A 12234-nucleotide genomic window follows, 5' to 3' on the forward strand; every position below is an offset into this window, starting at 1 on the left:
ACATTGAATCTTTTTGAATCTCTTAAGATTATCATAAGGTTTTTCACCTTTATCCTATTAAAGGGGTGAATTACATTGATTTATTTTCTAATGCTAAACAAACTTTGCATTGGTAGGATAAACTCATTATGTATTATACTTATTATAAATCACTGGATTTCTTCTGCTACTATGTTTCTTTAGGAATTTTTTTGCATCTATGTTCATGAGAGCTGTTTGCTTGTTGTTTTATTTTAATATCCTTGTCACGTGTTTGTGTCAATATTATACTGGCCTCATAAAATGGGCTGCAGTGTCTGTTTTTTTTCTGTTGTTTGGAAGAGTGTCTGAGATACATTAGTTAATTAACATATGTTAATTACATATTTGTTTAAATTCACTGGTGAAGCAATCTGGGGCTTGGATTTTTCTTGTGGGAAGATCATCAGTTATGGATTGAGATATAGTATTATTCAGATCTTGTACTTCTTTGTTGTTTTTTAAAGTTGTGTTTTTCATTTCCTTCAATTCATCTAAATCCAAACATTTTCTACTATCCTTGTGGTCATAAGACATACTGTGTATGATTTCAATCCTATAAAATTTGTCTAGACCTGAATTATGACCCAGAATATGTTTGATTTTAGTAACTTTCCGTATGTACTTGAAAACAATTTCTATTCTGTACCTCTTCAGTGGAATGTCCATAAAATGTCAATTAAGTAAAGTTGGCAGATAATATTCAAATCTTCTATATTTTTTCCGACTTTCTTTTTTTAACCACTTTTCAAACTATGCAAGAAAATTTACAATTTAATTTCTTTTTTCGTGTCTCACATATTTTGCTCTTATTGTCTTATATTTAATTTCTATGCCTATTATAACCTTCAGTTTTGAATAACATTTCATTGCATGTAATATAAAATTCTAGATTGTCAGTTGTTTTCTTCCAGCACTTCCCATATATAATTTTTTAATGCTTTGGCTTCTACAGTTTCTATGGAAAAGTCAGCTGTAAGGGTATTGTTTGACTTTTGAAGGCACTGTTTTGTCTCCCCGTCCCATTTCTTTTCTGATGCTGCTATTAAGGCTTTCTTTATGTCTGTGGGTCTTGACAGTTTCATTACAATGTACATATGTGAGGTTTTGTTCTGCTGAAGATTTGCTGAGCTTCTTGACTCTGAGCTGTCTTTCTTTGGTCTCGGAAGTTCTCCAGCCATCATTTCTTCAAATATTGCTTTTGCCCTTTTCCTTACTCACCTGTTATCTCCATTCAGATTCATTCTAGACATTTTGACCATCCCACATATGTCTCATGGTTTTTTTTTTTTTTAATTTCTGTTCCTTTTTTGTTTCTTAATCCCTGTGTTTCTTGGTGGATGTTTTCTGTTTTCTACTGATCTCTTTTCCAATTATTTAGTCATGTTTCTCATTGTTCCACTCTGATTTTAAACTCATCTAATGAATTCTTAATTTCAGATATTGTAGTTTTCAATTCCAGAATGTCCATTAAAAACTAAATTCTATTTGTTGAAATTCTCCATCTTTAGTCATTTTGTTCATTTTATCCTCTGTTTTTTAAAGTATTTTGGTTTTAGTCAATATATAGTCCTTGTCTTCTAACTCTAATATCTAGGTCATTCTTGCATCTACTTCTCTCGTCTTACGTCTTGATTTTTCTTTATGTTTTCTCATCTTTAGTAACTTTAAAAATTTTATTCCAGATATTGTATATTAAAGAAAACTGGAGGTTATAGGTGCTGTTATATATCACCAGAGAAATTTCTCTTTCCATTTATAGGCATATAAGATGGAGAATTGATCATCTAAATCCAATTGGGGGCTGATCTGTTGCAGAATTATATTGATGCTTTAGTGAGATTCAGTGCATCTCTGTTTCATCCGCCATCTGGCTGATTACCTGGAGGTTTTCTGTCTCCTTAACCCTAAGATATTAGAGGTGGTCCACGTCTGCCCTTTAGATTTTGTCAGCCCAGCTCTTTAGATCTGTGTATTAATCAAGGTTCTCCAGAGAAATAGAACTAATAAGATATAGACATAGATAGCTACCTATCCAGATACAAATATATGTCTATGTATATATATCTACAAAAAGATTTATTATAAGGTATTGGCTCATGTGATTATGGAGGCTGAGAAATCCCAGTATCTGCCCCTCTGCAAGGTAGAGACCCAGAAAAACCTTTGGTATAGTTCAAAAGCCTCGTAGCCAGAGAACTGATGGTGAAGATTCCAGTCCTAGTCTGAAGGTCTGAGAATTGGGAATGAAAAGGACAGAAGACCAAGCCCCACCTCAAGCAGTCAGACAGAGGCAGAATACAGCATTCCTCCCCGCTTGTGTTCTATTCAGACCCTTAAAGGTTTGGATGATGTCTACCCACTGAGAGGAGGGCCAACTTCTTTAGTCAGTTCACCAATTCAAACGCTAATGTCTTCTGGACCACCTTCAATGACGAACCCAGAAACCATGTTTAACCTACTGAGCATCCCTTGGCCCAGTCAAGTTGACACATAGCATCATCATCACAACCTTCTCCCCTCATAGTTTAAAGATCTATCTGATAACTTGAGAGACTAGAAGTGTGCTTGAAGCAGGACCTCTCTCCCAGCAGATCTGTGTTCCGAATAAGTACCATGAGACCTCACGGGAGTTCATTCTGGCTTCCCTGTCACGCAGGAAGTCCCAGATTTCAGCAAGTTTCTAGAGGGTAAAGCTGACCATGCATTTGTGGCCCACCTATTGCCCAGTTTCTTACATGGGACCTTTTAAACTGCTAAAGCTTAGTTGTTTCTCCTGTTTACCTTTAGAATCCTTCTGCCTAAACCAATCCTGATAACAGTTCAGCCTATGCCTAGAATTGGCAAATGCCTCTAGAGAAAAATGGGTAGGGTTAACAGTTTGGTTTAGAAGGACTCTCTCCTCTCTAGAATTTTAAGTCAGCTATTCTTTTTAAAAACATGATTTTTTGTAATTTATTCTGCTTTCTTCATTGATTGTCATGGGAGCAATAGTTGACTGTGACCTACTGTATCTTCCCTGGAGGAAAAAGCCAGATTGATTTTTGTTAGAATAAATGACCCATATCATCAATTTGGGGTGGGCTACAGAAGTTGAATACTATTCTGCCTCATTTCAGTTATTGTTTATAATTATCTGAATATTTATATGCTAGAATCTATGGAGAGGTTCACAATAAAAAGATAAATAGGAATTAATCTCTGACTGAAGGTAATTATAGTCCAGAGAGTGAGAGAAATATTGCCCCTAATCTCCATTCAATATGGTGTGTTTATGAAGGGGTCACCAAATATTTTCTTGAGGGAAAATGCTTATTAGAGAATATTCCCATGTGCTAGTTTCCTTATTGTATGACATTTGGAAAGCTTTTAGAAAACATCTAGGAGAATCAGATATTAAAACCCCAAATCAAGAAAAAAATCAAACCAAACCCAAACCAAAATGAATTCATAAGTTCCTTTCAAGGATCTGCATGTTGAATACAGAGCTGGGGCAAGGAAGATAAGTCTGGAACATCTTGTTATGATAGAAAGTAAGGAAGTACTAAAAACAATGGTGATGTCTGTCACACAGACAAAGGGGTCAGCTTAAAGGGGCTCCCTCCTGCTAAATCAAGGACAATTTGAGCATCAAATAACAAAGAAGATTAATGAATTATAAACTGCCAGAAAAATTAGAATCTGTATCATTAATAAATAGACTAAAAATAAATGTGGGAGAAGGGTGAATGAGTGATCTTGTTTACAGTAGAATACCAAGGGCTGACTGTTGAATATGGAAGAAGTGCTGGAGGTGGAAAATCCCCTTTGTTTTAACTATCACAGTAAAAATTGGGTCAGGGAAGTATCATCAATAAAGCTTATTCTAAAATGGATATTTTGATGAAGAGCAGGATATGTGTTTGAGCTTAGAGAATCTCTTTCACAGATCACTTAAAAGTCGGAAGGGAGAAGCTATATGGTAGGGAAATAGGACAGCAGGTAGTCAAAATTAATTTCAGAAATAGGGACAGATTGACTTAGTGTACCTCTGAATGTGGTACCAAAGGACACAGTATCACTTATGTTGTATTCCAGCTGGGAATGTATAACCTGAATCTAATCATGGGGAAACATCAGACAGACAAAATGAGGAACATTCTATTTAAAAAGGAGATCAGGGTAGAGACTATTCAGCAAGAAATTTCAATGTCATATAAGACAAAGAAAGATTGAGGAACTATTCCAGTTAAAGGGAACCAAACAGACACCTGATCCTAAGCCTGATCCTGCATTGCACAAAAACTGCCATAAAGGAGATTGTTAGGTTCAGTGAAAACAATCAGCATAGCAGTGTTGGATCAGAGATCTAGTCCAGCCCAAAGCTGAAACATGCATTTGACTCATATCATTTATGATGAGAATTGATAGAAAATAATACTCTTGTGAATGTCCAGATGCTTGTTGACTTTTCTCCTTGATATGATAGAAAGAGAGCAAATTATAGAGCAAATGGGGCCAAATTTTAACCCCGGTGACTCGGGTAAAGGATAAATAGATGTTATTTATGCTATTCTTAGAATTTTCCTGTAAATTTGAAATTATTTCTAAATTAAAAGTTTTATTTATTTATTTTTAGTAAGAACACATGGGATTTAAAGTCCTAAGAATAGGTCTTATAGATCCTCTATGGACTATCCTTGATTTGGATTATCCACATGCTTCAAAACCAAAAAGCTCTCTTTAGCAGCTAGTGATAAAATGGATAATTTTTAAAAGAAAACTAGTAATCATTTTAAACCAATATTATAAATAACTGAGGAAAAATGTTTTCTCAGCTCTAAATTTTAAATGTTACATCGATTATGGAAGGTGGGCAGTAACTTATGCTTTGTCTCTAGTGGTAGTTCACACTTACTACCGTCCTTTCTAGGCTGTAAGATTTAAATTCAATGGGAGTGGCCAGTAAAAATCAATTGATTTGAATAAATGGCTTAGCAGTTTTTTCAATAACTCTTTTTTCTCACTTTTCAGAGTGTGAATCCTTATTGAGAAATAGCTAACAATTTTGATTTTAAAATGTAAATCTTTTAAAAATTAAATTAAGTAAAATGCATACTCTAAAATGTGAAACATATTCTAAAAAATTTCTAGGAATAAGACCCATATCAAGTCTCCTAACCCTTCACAACCAAACAGAATTTTTTTTTAATTGGGGGAAAAATTTTTGACTAACATAACCAGAAACTAGATGTATGTAATCATGATAATTGAAACAAAATTATTTTAGGTTCTAAATTATTCAGATAGTTGTCTATGATTGCTACTTTTTTGTCATGCCAACATTAGTAGGGCTGTTTTTTCAGATGTGTATTCTTTTGTCTCTATGGAAAAGAGTCTGTAATTTATCCAGGAAGCATTATTTTCATATTAAGAGTAAATTCTTGTGTATGTGCCCTGAAAGTTGAAGATAAATGGACGGAAAATTTTTATGTTTCAAAAAATTTTGGTGAGTCAAGGAAAAGGGAAAAAGCTTTGAGAGGTATTGGAGCAAAGCCTCTAGTCCAGCTCAAAGCCAGAAGAGGCACTTGACTTTTATGTATGATGAAAGTTAATACAATGTACAAATGTCCTACAAAGTACAAATGATCATCTGACTCAGTAGCTCTCTGATATGGTCCTCTTTTTTGCTTAAGTTCAGATCACTGATAAGTACAGCAGAAGAAAAAGAGCCTGATTTTTTTAATGGTTACTGTGTATCTATCACTGAGCTAGAAATATGATACTTCATTAGTATTTTTTTTTTTTTTGGAGCAAAATTTATCAGGTGAAATTTGCAAGTGTTAAACATATCATTTGTTGAGTAGCACCCATGAAATAATCACTCTTTATTAATTTTTATATAACTAAAATATTCCAAGTATCCTTGCTTTGAATTGACTCCCATCACATGGAAAACCAGACTAGCTGCAAAACAGTAACAGTGCACTGTGGTAAAGTATTGAGGTGAATATGTTCTAAGAGGCTGAGATGAGCTATCACAAGCCCACTATGATCCAGAGGTAGAATGAGTTGCATTGTTTTTCAAGTTATTTATTTACTTATCTTTGTTTATGGCATTATCTCTTGGATTAATTCATCTTATTGATAATATATTTTAAGATCATTTTCAAAGTTGTTCTTTGTGTGGGAACAGCCTGGGGCCTTAGATGATTGAGAATGTATTTTATTCTGGTATTAAAGTGATACTTTAGACATAAAATTCTGAATTTGTTCTTAATTTCTTCCAGTGCCTTGTATATATAACATCATTTTCTTCTTATAATCCATATTGCTGTTGAGAAATCTGTTGCAAATTTGATCCTATTACCAGCTTTTTCTCTCTGATAGTATTTAGCGGTTTCTCTTTATTTTAAAATTCTTAAAATCTTACTATTTTTGTTTAGGTTTTATTCTTCCTATATATCTTAATTGACAATTTACTAGTGATGGGCTTTTTTCCTCTTCTCATGTGTTACTTTTTATCTTGCTTAATTCTGGGAATTTCTGAGTTAATATCTTTTCAGATATTTCATCCTTTTCATTATTTTACTTTCCTCTTTGTGACTGTCTCTATACAGATTTTGACACTTTATTTCTGCCCACCTATATCTTAACTTGACATTGTAACCTCTTCATCCCTTTCTGATAACTTCTGGGTAATGTCTCTATCTCATCTTCGACATTCTCCTATTATATTCATTATGCTATTCAACACTTCTTTTCCATGCTTTATTAAAAAATAATATATTTGTATGCCCTGTATTTCTGATTTTCTTCTTTCAAGTGCTTGTTTATAAGTCATCCTACTATTTTCTCTTACTCTTTGAGAGTATTCAGTATTATTTTAAATCTTGTTCTATGTGGAACTCAAATTTGGCTTTATTGTTTACATGTTTTTCAGGGTGATTATTTTCTTTTGTAATATTTGACTGGTATGTCTCTGGAGGTATAGTCTGAGTTGTGATTTTCCTTGTGCTTCCTTTTCGGATGGAAAGGTCCTCAGATGATGCCCATTTTTAAAGAGTTTACAGAGATCTAGCTTTGTGTGTTAGAGTCAAGGTGGTAGAGGAAGCCCTTGAGGGCCATGAGAAATACTTGTACCTCTTATTGTCTCACCACCTGGCAGGAATTAGTGTCATATGAGGTTACTCTCCCATCTGCCACCAGAGCAGTAGCAGGTGCTTTTCAGCTTTTTCTATAGCAAGAGGCAGGTGATGATCTCCCCAGGGAAAATGTGCATAAAGGAAAAATGTCCAACCAAAAAATTTTTCCCCAGGGAAAGCTTCCCAGTATTATCTGCCCTTCTTCTTGGGCATCTCCAAGAATGGGAGAATCTTCCCTGGAAGATTCTTAAACGTTTTCACTAGCTTTTCCAATTTTTAAACTTTCATCACATTTTGAAGATATCATTGGAACATCATTGGGGTGAAGTTGGGGATGGAGGAATTGGGAGAAAGCCAGTAGCTCCTGTTAGTCTGCCATTTTATTCTCAGTAGCACTTCCATGTTTATACTTTTTATTCTTGCTCTATTGAATGTGATCGCTCTGATCAAACATAGGGAAACCATAAAACACATGGAATTTCTCCCTGAGGGACTAGGAGGAACATTCAGTGAGATAAAATACTGTTATCAACAAGGAGCTGGAGAAATCGGGTAGGGAATATTTGGTGCACTCTTTCAAATTCAGAGTGACAGTGATATCTGTTAGTTCCCTTATATAGAAATATTAGGTATCTTTTAGACTCACTTCATCTGCAATTTTTCCTCGTTTAATTCTCCCAGCAATTCTATAAGGAATTTAATAGTGTTATCCCCGTTTTGCATGCAAACAGACTGAGACTTAGAATTTTAAGTTCTATTACCAGCATCTAAGTGGAGGTATCAGAACCCAGGGCTCTTTGCTTCTGTATGACTGGTATAACATATTTAATTGCAGATATGGCTGTTTTAATTATCCACAAATCATAGGATTTCAGAGCTGGAGTGAATCTCAGTGGTCATTTAAGTCCCTCAATTTCCAAAGGAAAAACACTAAGGCCTAGGGAAGTTGGGTGAACTGAACATGTTAATAAGCTAGTTTATGCCTTGGTAGAAATGAAATAATTACTTCTGGTCTCCCAATAAAGTGCTTTTGTGCTCTGTTCTATACGTTAATCTTGTTAGTCCTCCTAGAAGCTATTATATAGCGTGCTTCAAGAAGGATGATCCTCCTTTTTATTATTAAAATAATTTATTAATGTCCATAGTTTTTTAAAAAAATTTATCATAGTACACTGTTTTGGGCTAGGCATTATCTTTTGAAAATGAAGTATGCAATTAAAACTTTGGTTAAATTTATCTAAAGATCAATATGATGAAATTAAACTTAACTAATTTACTGAAAGTAGAAAAGCATACTTTAGTATTTTAAAGAAAAAATAAATAATAAAACAAGTTTTCTTCATTCCTTAAGGCGCTTTAGAGTGGTACATTAGTTTACAGTGAAGTAAATGAATTTGAAATGACATAAATTCTAATTATCCTAGAAATTCTATCATGAAATTCAAGTTATTTTAATAGTCTTTTCCATTTAAAATGAATATAAATTCATTCTTTTCTATTATTACTTACAGCACCGAGACCACTGCATTCTTTGTAGGAACATAAAGGCATATCCTACTACTCAAATTCTATAGCACAGTTCTTAATTATCGAGGAGTTTCAAGTATTTTTAAGAAAATAATTCCACCCTTTGAATATCTTAATAGACTTTCTTAATTATATAGAAATAAAAAAGGAATAGTGGCCTATCGAGGTAACTTTGTTCTTAATAATTCAATGATTTTTTGTACACTATGTCTAATGATTTTGGAATTGGAGACAGGGGACCAGGCTTATGTATAAGCTCTGTTATTGATTTCCTGCTTGTCTTGTTTGCCTCTTTATATCCCCTTCCTGTTTTCTCTACCATGCTTTATGTCCTAAGCCTGTCCCTTATCCTTCGGCTTCCTGTTGAGTTCAACCAATGCAGTGTGAGGTAAAAGTATTCATTTCACCTGCTCCTTTTGAAACTGCTGCTCACAGCGGATAAGGGACTTCTTTTTACCAAATGTCAGATGACCCCTTCCACACAACTTTTCTCTCTGGATTCTGGTAATTTTTTTCTCTGAGGCTCCTTAAGCCTAGAGATAGTAAGCACGTCCTACTTAAATCTGTACCTTGTTGATTTCCCTACATATTGACCTTTATAAATACATAGGCCCTTTATTTAACTTTCTTCAGTTATCTCGCTCGAGGGTGCCATCTGTTTCCTGCCAGAACTCAGACTGATACACTAAGCTACCTTGAAAAATCCCATTTGAAATTTGAATTTCAAATTCCTCTTTATACAATACGCGTGATAATGCCCATCACTGAGCATTGTTGAGATGGCTCATCTCTGCTCTCAAGATAAAGTTCAAAGTTGACAACATCAGTTCAAGGCCTGTGTTTACCTCTTCAGTTTTATCTTTTGCAAAGTTCCCTCTCAGTATCTACGCTCCAGCCATACTGAAATACTTTCAGCATCCCCACCCCTTCATTGCTCTATGCTTGGTGGATTCTGAACAATTTACATCATCTGGAAACCTCTCTTCTTCTCATCCTCTCCTCTGCTCCATTCAGTTAAGACTTATGAGAATCAATTAGACTAAAAAGTCTATCCTGACTAGTCTCATTCCCAACCTAAATTGAACTGAATAATTTTTTAAAAATTTCTCTAGCTGTCTTTTATTACATACAGTATGGTACTTAATTGTCTACCTTCTTGTCAGTTTCTCATTCTAGAATAAAAACTCCCTGGGTTAAGAAGTAGGTGTTGCTCACTGGATCTAGCACAATCCTGGTCCCACAATGGGCAATAAACAAAAATTTACTATATGGCTGGATACATATAAAAACACAAGCTTCCTTTGAGATTTTTTGGTATTTTCAAAATATTAATTTATTAAATCATTATAAGACACATATATAATCAAAACAAGAACAAGCAAACAAAGATGTCTTACGAATCTACTCTTCATCACTTGTAATTATCTTGAACTTTACATATCTTTCCAAAATCTATCACTGAGGGCCTGGATGTAGAGTAGTACTCCCATCTCGGGTGCTCTTGAGACTTGGGCCAATGAGGCCCTGGCAAATCATCTGAGGCTATTTCAGATTATATCTGGCCCCAGCCTGGCAATTCTTCAACAAGAAGGGTACACAGTGGCATCAGGAAATAAAACTTGGTCAGACTATGTCTCTCCTGGTAGTGCTCTTCTGAGAAAAAAGCCCATCATTTATTAACTCTTTTGAATTTTAACAGGGTTTGAAACTATATTATCTGGACAACTGTGTTATTTCTTCAATTCCTATTTCTTATGAAATTTCATATATGAGGCCTGGAAATACAGCCTGGCAATAGTTTCTTTGCTGTCTATTGCGTTCTTGTTTATGCTTGCATGAAATAGATTGAATAAGCAGTGATTTATCATGCAGTTTTGATTCACATTCTGGGTGATGGGGAGCAAATCTGCTGTGCATTTGAAACCCATTCAACCAAGGTTACATTTTTTTCTCCCAAAATTAAAAAAAAAAAAAAAGTCTAGGAAATTCCATTTCCCCTCATTTGAAATATGTGATTACTCTGTAGAAGTCTATTATATGTCTGTTTTGTAGAGTGTGCTTAAAAATTTCTCGTCATTTTAGTAGTGTTACTGGACAATAAAAACTGTTTTTAGAGTTTGGCCATTGGCTTTTGATATGCCTTTCACATCATTTCACATCTTGATTTGAACTCCTTTTCATTTTTTCCCAGAGACAGCAGGAAATCACATTAAATGCACAATAATGCTTGTGTTGTGATAGCAAGTCATTGAAGAATCTTTTAGTAGGTACTTCCAAATAAAGACAAGTTTTCTGGGAGCCGACAAGCATCAAATAACCAAGCATGGCTGTCAGCTGAATTATATATCTTGATCATCTTGTTATTGTATTGGTGAATCTGATATTTGCTCTGATGGGTTTTTCAATCAGATGTGACATTTTCACCATTTGTGACAGAAAAAGGCACACAACAAAATTACTAAACAAGGATAGGATTTCAGAAACACTCATTGGCATTTTAAATTTTATTTTATTCATTTAAAAGAGCTTTCCTGTTACCTAGCTATAGAGAATAAAGTGGTATTTTAATAATTCTTTAAACACAAATGGGTGTATTATTAAAAATTTTTTTAAACTAACTCTTTTTAAACAAGTGGATCCCAAAGTAAGTGAGGACACCCCCTTCCCACTTACCCCTCCCCCAATATTGTTACCATGGAGAAAATATCACAGGCACAGGCTCAGCGTTGAAATGCAAGACTAGCCTGTTTATAAGAAGTGTGCCACAGGATGAAGGGAGTGTCCATCAGTTGGGGTTGGGAACTCTACACCCCAGTTTCTTAACAGATCACAAGTTCAGGCTGTCTTTCCAATTGTATCTAAGGCACCCTCTAAGATGTGCCTGTGATTAGCAGTGGATGAGATGGCATGTGAGGTTATGGCACTAGATTAAGGAGAAAAAGGTATACTCTAGACTTCCATAGAGGCAAAGTCCAGAAAGGCCTTTTGAAAGGAAATAGACAACATGCATTTAAAAGATGTCACACAGTATTTGTGATAAAATTTAGGCTCTCTGAAGGGATTACAGTGTTTGTCCTGGGGAGTAAATCAGTGAAGATCTCTAAAGACACACAATTTGTCCCAAGGAATATCACACATTAATGATTTCTTTGTTAGCTGAGTTTTCAAACTTTGTGAACACAGGTCATGAAGATTTGTGGATTATGAGGGTCTGATTTTCTCATCAGCAGGCAAAATGTTCTATTGGGGTATTTAAGGAAATATTAGTCTTCAAATTTACATATTTTAGATGAAATGAAAGTAATTCGGCATCACTAATATTTATTATACGGATTAAGATTGTTTCTTTTCATTAGTCAGTTTGTCCTGTGGTCATAAAGCAAAATTGATTTCACCCAGTTCAAAAAACATAAAATAAAGGTATGATAAGTAGTTTGTCAGAACACCTGATTGGTATCAAAAAAGATATCTATTTACTAGCTATATCAAGCAAATTTCTTTGAACAGTTTGTGGCTGAAATTGAAAAATGAATATCTTAATTAAGTAAGAACAGCCAATGATGAC

The 12234-nt window shown here is 34.5% G+C and overlaps 1 long non-coding RNA gene across 1 annotated transcript in view; it reads left to right on the plus strand.

Moving 5' to 3' along the window:
* LOC309633184 overlaps positions 1–12234 on the plus strand; it is a 1005718-nt gene that overhangs the window by 166632 nt on the left and 826852 nt on the right. The window lies entirely within an intron of this gene.

This window comes from Balaenoptera borealis, assembly GCF_965194805.1.
Source record: "Balaenoptera borealis genome assembly, chromosome: 8".
Classification (NCBI taxonomy): domain Eukaryota; kingdom Metazoa; phylum Chordata; class Mammalia; order Artiodactyla; family Balaenopteridae; genus Balaenoptera; species Balaenoptera borealis.